Source organism: Lycium barbarum, chromosome 10, assembly GCF_019175385.1.
Source record: "Lycium barbarum isolate Lr01 chromosome 10, ASM1917538v2, whole genome shotgun sequence".
In the NCBI taxonomy this organism is placed as follows: Eukaryota; Viridiplantae; Streptophyta; class Magnoliopsida; order Solanales; family Solanaceae; genus Lycium; species Lycium barbarum.
In genome coordinates, this window is record NC_083346.1 from 89986804 (window position 1) to 89996402 (window position 9599).

Here is a 9599-nt window from a genome sequence, read left to right on the forward strand (position 1 = left end):
TGGAATTTCTTACTTCCAATTTCATCCAATCCAATTTTAGTCCTTCCATTACAACACTATTAATACAATTATACTATAAAACAAGAAAATCTTACCTTAATTTTCTCGGAGGAATTTCTGCACTTAATTGCTCCAATTTCACAATTTCTTTTTCCCCAATTCAATATCCAATGTTGCTATCATCTCCTTGAACTTGTAATTCACTTGAAACTTGCTCACAACATGTAACCAAAACTATTTTTCCTCCATCCATGGCTGGCCGAGCGGCCATGGAAGTTTTTACAATTTTTTTCTAAGTTTCATTTCTTAGTAAATGAAATAAATACTTGTTGATTCGCTAGTCAACCATATATATATATATGGTCCCCCTCATAATGACACGTCCCCCCCCCCCCCCCCCCCCCGCCTATAATGACTCATCAAATTGTTTTGTTCCATTTTGTTTTGTTTTTTTTAATTTTTGGGTGGGGCCCACTTTCCATAATTAAATTAATTAATTAATTAATCAATAATCCTCACTTAATAATTTAGTCACAATTAATTAGTTCCTAATCTCCAATAATATTTCTACACTAAATAAAATTTATAACAATTTATGTAATAATTAAACTTGAAAATTAAAGGTTCCTATTTCGTGTCCGAAAACAATTCCGCCTTTAACTTGAATCGATTTGCTTGCGAATACTTCGACGTATAAATATACGGGGTATAACACCCCACATAGAAGACAGGGTGGATCTTTAGCTTGGAAAGAAGCTGAAGTTTTTAGGAAACTTGTCCTACTTTCTCTATGATGGGGAATGTCCCCTCATACTTGCGGCTGACACCCTTATTAAAAAAAAAGGAAAGATTTTTGGCAATAGTGGATTTTTTTTCTCATCCTTCCGCTTGGAAATTCAGTTTCATAATTGAGTTTCCCCTTTCTTGTACAGATGCTGGGGGTCCAACCCTCATAGGAAATTGCCTATGAAAACGCATTCCATCGGTTTTTTAAGATCCCTCTAGTGCTAAATAAAAAAGATCTTTGAGCTAGGGCTAGCTTTTCAATAGGCGAAGAAAGGCCTCATCAAACAATTCATGCCCAAAGGAAGTAGCAAATGAGCAATCGAGCCACGAGGAAACGAATAGTGATGCAAGTCTTCATCAAAGCTCACACGCGTTGTTTGGAACCCTTACCCTTTCCTGCGAAAACCAAAGCATCAAAGACATCGGCCACCTAGTAAAAAACCGACAGTCGATGAAGAAAAATGCTTCCATTATGGACATCCCAGTGGGCCCCCTCACATCAGGTTTTCGAGCAAGAAGAAATCAGAATTGCTTTGAACTTCCTATTGGCGAACTTCTCTGTTCTAGGTCCTTTCCTCACTCAGGAACATGGTCCAATAACTTCAGATACAAAGCATGATTTTTCCACTCCGTCACGTCGTCCCATCCTCCTAACGATATATTGCGAGGAGCTTTACGAAGCCATTCGTGGTGTATTTATATATAGCTTATCCTTTCTTACTGTGACCCGGGAATAATAACCATATCCAAGCCAAGGAGTTAGACCAACCCAGATAGACCACGTTATGGCCGATGGGATTAGGAAAGAAGCAACGGATTGATTAAGCGCGCTAGCGCGAAAGCCGTTGCGCGTTAGCGCATCCGTTTTCTTGCTAGGGCAAGCACGAGGTCTGGTTCAAGGCAAGGTATAGCTTAACGGAATGAAACAGAATTAGTGTATTAAGCAAGTACGGAAAAGCTGAAAAAGGGAATTCATGCGCTGTTCTCAAGTCTAGTTAACGAAGCCGAGAGGGAAAGCTTACTTGAGAGGATATACTTGACTGAAAGGATATATATTTGATGTCGCATATCCGCTGTTGCATAGTTATATTCCTCTAATCGCTAATCACTGCTTTTTCCTTAATCTCAGAACTGGACGCTAACCCTATATTTATCTGAGTCTTATGCTAAAAAGGACTTGCTTTTCGTTCGTCTTCGCCCAAGTGTGGCTAATGCTATAATAGGAACTGAACTCATACTTCTAACTCTTTCCCCCAGAGCGTCTTCTTTAAGAGCGGATCCAACCTTTCTTCTTCCTTCTCAAGTAGATGCTGAACCTCATTATTTAGCGGCTCTCTGAAGTCCCAGAGATAGAAGCGGTTCTGATAGGCGGGACAAAACGCTTTCAATGGTGATGAAAGAAGGGGAAATGCCTGGATGACAGCCACTCGTCCAACCTAGCAATAGTACTGTAAACCCTTGGCTTGCGATTGAAGAATGTATCTCACGCGGCTCTATCCAATAGTGATCCCTACGTACACGATAGATCATCATCCTTTTCTAAATCGTGCATGTTGGTTTGTTGTCGCGGTAACTTCCTTCGGTTCTGTTCGCAGATCAGGAACATTCCTTGGCTGCGAGTTAAACGATCGAACATCAACAACGGCAGTCACTTTACTAACAACTAGAATGATAGCAGAATGGCTTCAGGAAACTGCTAATACTAGAGTAGAGGGATTGGAATGATTGCAACACCCTCACTTCCAAGACTGGACGGTTACCTTCAAAAAAGAGGAAGAGAGGGAAAGGCCCCACGCGGTTAAGAAGCTGAAAGAGAAGCTACTGGGCATCCTCACTGACGCTATTTAGTTATTCGGGATCAGAATTCCCACTAGAGAAGACGGGAATTGAGTCATGTCAGGGTTCTCCCTGTATTGTATTAGCGAGAGGCGGAACCCTTCTTTCTTAATCAGACGATTTCTCTCCTATCATGTGTAATTGATCAAAGTCTGCTTTGTAGGAATCAGAGTCTCAATCTACTGGAATCGCCCTTCACTCATCAATTCCTCAAAGAAATCAAGCAGAGTGTCAGTCTGCGCATAGCATACTCTCTCAGTTCTTCTCCTTTGACGACCGGTCGAAAGGGAATGGGCCAACTCGAAATGGACCAATTCGAGAAAAGGGTCAAGATATGGTGTTGCGATCAGAACAAGGAATGCTTTCTAGGAGGGTAATGCAAATTGTGATATATCTCAATAGTTAACGAAAAGGAATAGGCGAGAGTAGAAGTGTTGTTTGCAAGCGAACCCATAATGCCACGAGGTGGAGAGCCTTTCGATGAAGCCTGCACCCACTGGGAAAAAGGAATAATATACCTTGCCAGAGTTTCCCGATAAGGGGTCTTAAACAACATAAGAAAAAGCTTCACCGACTGCTTTATCCACAAGAATGTCATAAAGGTTCTCTCCGGTCTTCCTCAAAAAGACAGCTTTAGAGCGCAAGTCAAACTCATGATAGGCGAGCAATCACGCGCACATGGTTTAACAGTTTGCTGTGCTTTGTGATCTTATTCTTCTCCAAGACCCGATGCTTCATCTGCTTCTTTAGCTTAGTAGGACTTCTTTCACGCTATTGCGTGAAACATTTCCCAATTGAATTGCAAGGGATGACCGGGCGACTCCTCTAAAGGGATTCGCTAATGGCACAAGAGAGAAATTGCCAATTAACGATACTGATTCCGGATGCCCGATACCAGAGGACAAAAGAGCCATTCCCGATAACAGATAGATGACGACATAGTCAAAGTCTCATATATAAATATGATAGGTTAAGTTACATATGTAAACATCAACTAGACTTCAGTGGTTAACAACCACCTACTTCTTTGAAACATCAAATCCGGCGTAGTATGAGTTATACGTTAGTAAACGAAGAATTGGGTGATCTCAAATCCTATGTCCAAAAGTAGAGCACCATTATCTGATCAGGCTAAAGAAAGACTTCAGGCCAAATTAGATATGAGGAAAGGTTGAAACGACAAGAAGAGTGCTTCCCTGGCAGAGATATTTCAAGGACGGAACTCCAGCACACTGATTGAGCTAGCTAAGCTCATTTGTTGAAGCGGTTTGAACTTCTCATCTTATATACGATGCCATCACCTCTTTCATTTGGGATCGATTTAGGCCCAGAAGCTCATACCCAAATGACGAGGAGATATGCAGAATGAAGATTTCCAAACTAATGTTCAAGAGTGGAAAAGACCGAAATAGATTCAATCTGGTGTCCCGATCAAGAGGACATTGATTCAACGGTTAGCTAGGCCGTTGGAATCGTTACGGAGATTCCCCCAGTAAGGCCGTCTTCCTTCGTTCATCCTTGAGCCTAAAGATCCGATCTATAACGCCCCACCCAATTACAGGTACCCGAAACGGGCTGCCCCTCCATGGAACATCTACATAATGATGGTGAGTGGCATGTGACCATCGAACGGCCTCCAATTTCCCGGTGGTAGGAAGAACTGAAATAGGTTTCCTGAAGAAAAGAAGGGGCGGATGAGGGCACCGCACCCCCTCACGAGGTACTCATAGAAGAGGCTCCACCCCCGTGATACTTGGGGAGACTATGAAAGGCCTTTAGTTGGTTTTTCCTTTTATAAGAACCTTCCAACATACTATGCGCTACGCCTCTGATTGCTATGCCTCGGGTCCCAGATCAATTGGATCGTCGATCTGTACCTTCATTCGTACATGCATATGGATCTTCATCTTCAACCTCGAGATCCCCTATTAGATCTTCTTCCAGAGAAGCCCCCGCATATGCTGCCCCTATCTATTCATGATTCCGGATCCAGATATGGAACTGGAATGGGCTATGCCTTCACCTATGCTATTGGTTTTCAAACCAAAGCTTGGTCTTGAAATTCAAAAGGAATAGGCCCTGGATATTCTATCGATGACTCCAGAATAGGGATTTTTGGTTCAACCCAGGCAGGCAACGTCCATATAAATACAGAGGCTATGGTTTGCCAATGAATTCTTCATCTACCGATTGATTTGAACTATTGCGGTTTTCCCTCCGTTCCTAGAGCCAGCATCCGTTGCTCAAGTCGATTTAGTAGCAGGAGCAGCTGTAGCTTTACCAGTTGTACCTATTCCAATTTGTTAGCTGAAGCAACTGCTGGGGGTGCCTATCCAACTGTCTCCGCCGCTGGTGGAACTGGATATCGATCCAACAATGATGGATTCGGACGTGAGCGAAGGGAAGCTAGGTACTAGGGTTCAATGGGTGAGGATGCTAGGTTACCTGGTTCTCAAATCGGGTATTGAACCCTCTCTCCCTCCTGCTGCAACCTTTGCCTCTATCTCTACTTCTGGGTCTCGATCTCGAACTCAAACTGATGCCTAGCTATTATTCTAGATGCTGAGACGCGGGGACATGATACTGACGGCCGGGGACCGCTGAAAGATCATCTGATCTATCTTCCCTTTACTTCCCCCCTTATGCTATGGAGGTCGTTAGCGCTACCAACCAGTGTATTTGTTCTTCTGCTTGTCCGATATCTTGAAAAAATGCCTTCTGTCAGTATGAGTGAGCGTCTTTCCCAGCGCCCGGTCTTTCTAAACAACAACGGGTTCTAGGAAAAATGTTGCCTTGTCATGGCTGGTTGAGGTTAGAATTCATAAAGGTGGGTAGAGATGGCTGCAGTAGATTCTTCCGACCGAGTCCCAGTAGCAGAGTCTTGAGGCACGGATCTAACGGCAAGGGAATCAGCGGCTGATCGCGATTCATCAGTCGCAATTCTCCCAGCAGCTATCCATTTTCTTTTAGTTCGCCAGTCAATGACTGAGCTATGATTGCATAGGTGGTAGAGCAAGATGAAGCGGAGGCAGCCTGTAACAAGGAAGACAAAAGTCTCCTTACGCCGCTCATGAAAGACTACCTTCCAAAAAGGTAGCTGGAATACGGGGGAAGTGTGGGACCAGTATGACTCATTTAGGCAGGACATAGATGTTTTGGTAGGTAAGAAAGTTGAAAGCAATGAAAATGAGAGGAGCTCAAGCTTGATTACTTTTTCTTTTTTCGGTATGCCGCAGTTTAGTATGAGGAGCAGATTCCCGCTCGAGGGAAATTCTTTTTATTGCGTTCCCGGCTCTGGGCTCTCTCAATCAAAGGATGGTCTCTATCAATCTCCTGGCCGAAGTCAGTCTTAAACTCCGCGGGGGTTTCTAAGTCCTATCCGAGTATTCACGCCTATGGGCTCCCCTTTTGAAGGAAGCTTGCGAAGGGCTGAATGAGAGATAGAGCTTCGATCAAGAAGAATAAAATTGTATACTAGACCTTCCCTCACGGGAGAACCAAGCAAGGGATGAACGCTAAAGCCGTTCTTTTCTTCCTTCATTTCATAGCGGAAAGTTGACATTTCGGTATTCAACTTTGTCTTGCAGCTCAGTGAGACGACACATACACATAAGGTTTAAGCTCAGCCTCAGGGGCAGTCTCTCTATCTGGCCCAGCTGCTTCAGTCTCTTTCTCTTTATCCGCATTCCCATACGGATTAACAAGCCTTTCTGTACTCTCTTCCTAGCATTAGAAAAGTCGTCTAAATCTACTAACTAAGAAAAAATCCTCCTATATTAGTATAGGTGGGGCAGAAGGGTTGAGCGGAGGCAGGCAAGTTTGTAAAGTAGAGTTTTTCTCGGCCTACTCTTTCCTTTTTTAAAAACGAGCAAAAGCACTAGGTCTAATCTAGTTCTTGTTCTAAGGGCCTCAAAGTCTGCTTATAGAAAAAACGAAGCTTCACGTATGAGATTGCCTTGTTTTCCACTTTACATATTTACAAGGTAAACGTTCTTCTTATAGCTCTTGCTCAACTCCTTTCGTGGCTTCTTTCTTTTTCTCAATATGATTCTTCAAAGATGCTAAAATTGACTATCTCATGGAAGGGAGTGGGATGTGAGAGAAAGTCTTACGATCCAACTATCTCTTGTACCCCTAATTGGCGCTGAGGAGTCTTCATCTTGGCATCCATCGCAACTCCCCATGCTGGTAAGAAAAGGGTCAACCCGGTGGCGCATCGACGTCTTGAGCGAGTGAGAGCCTTGATCCAAGGCCAGGTGCTGTCGCAATCCGCAGAAGTTGCTTCAATCGAAGGTTGCGCAACCGCCAATAAAGACATTGCTCTACGACTCCTTAGAGGTTGGGGAGTGGAAGAAGATTCATCACCGGGCTGGACTTTAAGACCTTAGTTGAAACTACCTTTCCTCATTCATGGGGATCTAATACATCATGGTCTAGGGGCCTAAGAGAAGGAAGATAGATCACCAAGGCTGATTTTTAGCCACAACCTAAAGGAAGGGGCATTTTCGTGGACTGGACGAGAGAGATAGTCATTCCGAACTCCTTCTGCCCTTGGGGAAAGAAAGACTTTATGACCGCACTTCTTCTAGCAGATATGTCTTTGTCACAGCCAGTGGAAGATAGATTCCAACTATAGAATATTGACTTCCCAAAGCAGGCGAGTCAATATTCTCTCTTTCCTCTAAGTCGAAAGCGAGTTCCGTTCCCTCGTTTACTGCTTTCCGAGAAAGATATACCCCTGTATTAAATTCAATAAAGTAGGGTTCCAAACCTTCCACGGCAAGTTTAGGAAAATTGGATCTTTGTTCCATCTAGTGAAGTAGATTCCAATTCCGGTGAAGAGAAGAGTGAAACTCCGATAGCTACAGGCCTTAGCCCCAAACTCAGAAGATATCCCAAACTTCTCTCTCCCTACCGCTACCGGTCAAGCTTCTTTTGATATGGAGCTTTCCCCGGATTCTATTGAGGTCGGGGTTGAAGAACCCGGGTACTCAACAATGGGTTAAGCCTTCAGCTACGGCTGTTGGGGGCAAGTCAGTCTTTAGCAGCCTAAACTAAAACTAAACAAACCTTACTGCCTCCAGGCCCCCTCCGAAATGGTTATTCTCGGAAGGAGGGAACTTACATAAGAGGGGATTCCCACTCTCTTCTCTGGTATTGATGCCACCTCAAAAACCTATATTCTCAGAAGCTTTCCTCTCCGTCTTTGTCGAGTTTCTTTCCTGGCTTGACTATCTGGCTAAATTCTTATATTGAAATTGCATTCTTCTCAAAGAAATAAATATATCCGATGAGAAAATTCCATTGAGAGGCAATCAGAACGGCTTTCTATCGAGGGCGTAGTCCCCACAAGAAAGGAATGTATTTCATCGTTGGCTGGGCAGCCTTTTCCTCTCTTGTTCCTTTCTAACATTGGGAAGAAAATAAAACAATTGAAAGCACTGAGGTTAATTCGCATAGTCAGAAGGGAAAGAAGGCCGAGGATCGTAGATTTGACTGCGAAAGCAGAAAACAGATGTTTGTTGTTGACTTCCTGCAGCCTATTCAGCTCTATGAAACGGATTTCTTCTCATAAGACTTTCTACTGGAAAATCCTAAGTGTCGAAACGAAAGAGAAAACTGAGTGAACATAGTCTCTGGGACATGTCCCCTATCCCACTCTTTTTATTTGCGTTCATACTCTTTTTTTTCTATCTAGTTACCCATATGTTTACGTTCTTAAACTCCCTATTTATATGCGTTCAAAGCAGCCTTTTAACCACTTTTTTCTACGCCCTCAAAGCAGCCTTTTAATATGTGTAAATTTCTTGCATCTCGCAGAGAGAGATGCTTGTGAGACCCCCTCCAGTTCTGTAATTCGAAGGAAGTTCTGAGAATTCAAAACTCCGAAGTCATTTTCTTTGTCCACAGGAATCGAAGTTCCAAAAGCAGACGAAATCACTATGGAACCGGACCTCCTCGCTCAATTCATTACCAGGAAGACTCAATTTCTTTAGTAAAGGCGAAGGGAAAAGCCTAGCAGACGGGAATCCCTTTTTATTTTCTATTAAGACCTCGGCACCCTCCTTACCTCCCCTACGATACATTTACCCCTAAGAGGAAAGCTCCCAGGTTCCGCATCTTAAAGAGGTGCATTACCTGATTGGAAGCACTGAGGTTAATTCGAAATGGGTCAACTCACCCAGCAATGACAGAAGAGAGCGATCACAAAACACTAAATTGACTTTCCCTCTTGGGTGAGGCTCACTGGAGCCCTATCCCGATCTTTAGCTATCATTCCAACCATTGGTTGATTTGACGTATCTAGTAGGGGTGGGTCTGAAAGGTATGCTGCTGGGTTGGTGGATATCTCCTTATCTAGTAAGGGGCTTCAAACTTATGAATCGACTGGATCAGCCGTTACTATGGCTAAAGCACAAATAGATAGCTATGAGAACAGGTCTATTTAATGCCCCACAGCCTGTAAGCCAGGAGGCGGAATAGACAATAGGTAGGGGGTTCATTTGCTCTTATCCTGTCTAGATAAGAGATTTGAAGGTCGAAAAGGAGTTGGTAAGCGCATTGACATGAGTTCCCCCTTGAAGGGGAGGGCGCAGCTTTAAAGGGTTCTTTTTATGCTCCCATCCATACTCTCCAAGAATGAATTATCTAGTTCCTGTTCAAAGAATTCGTTCACTCTCCTTTTTTGATTGGAGAATTACCCCTTCCCCATTCACTCAAAAGTGGGGACTCTTTAACTATCCCTACTAAGCTGAATTTTCCAATGCCTAGTTCCAGCCTCGGATTGAGCATACATCCGTGGAGGTCGTTATTCAATAACAAGAATCTCCGTTCCAGAGCCGTACGTGAGAGTTTTCATGTAATAGAAGAATGGGATCTTATACTTATTCTTATACTTATTAAAGTGGATGGGGTAGGCGGGCAGTCTCTCTCTTAGCTACGATCTTGATGGATTAGCGCTCAGGGGTTCAACTAGT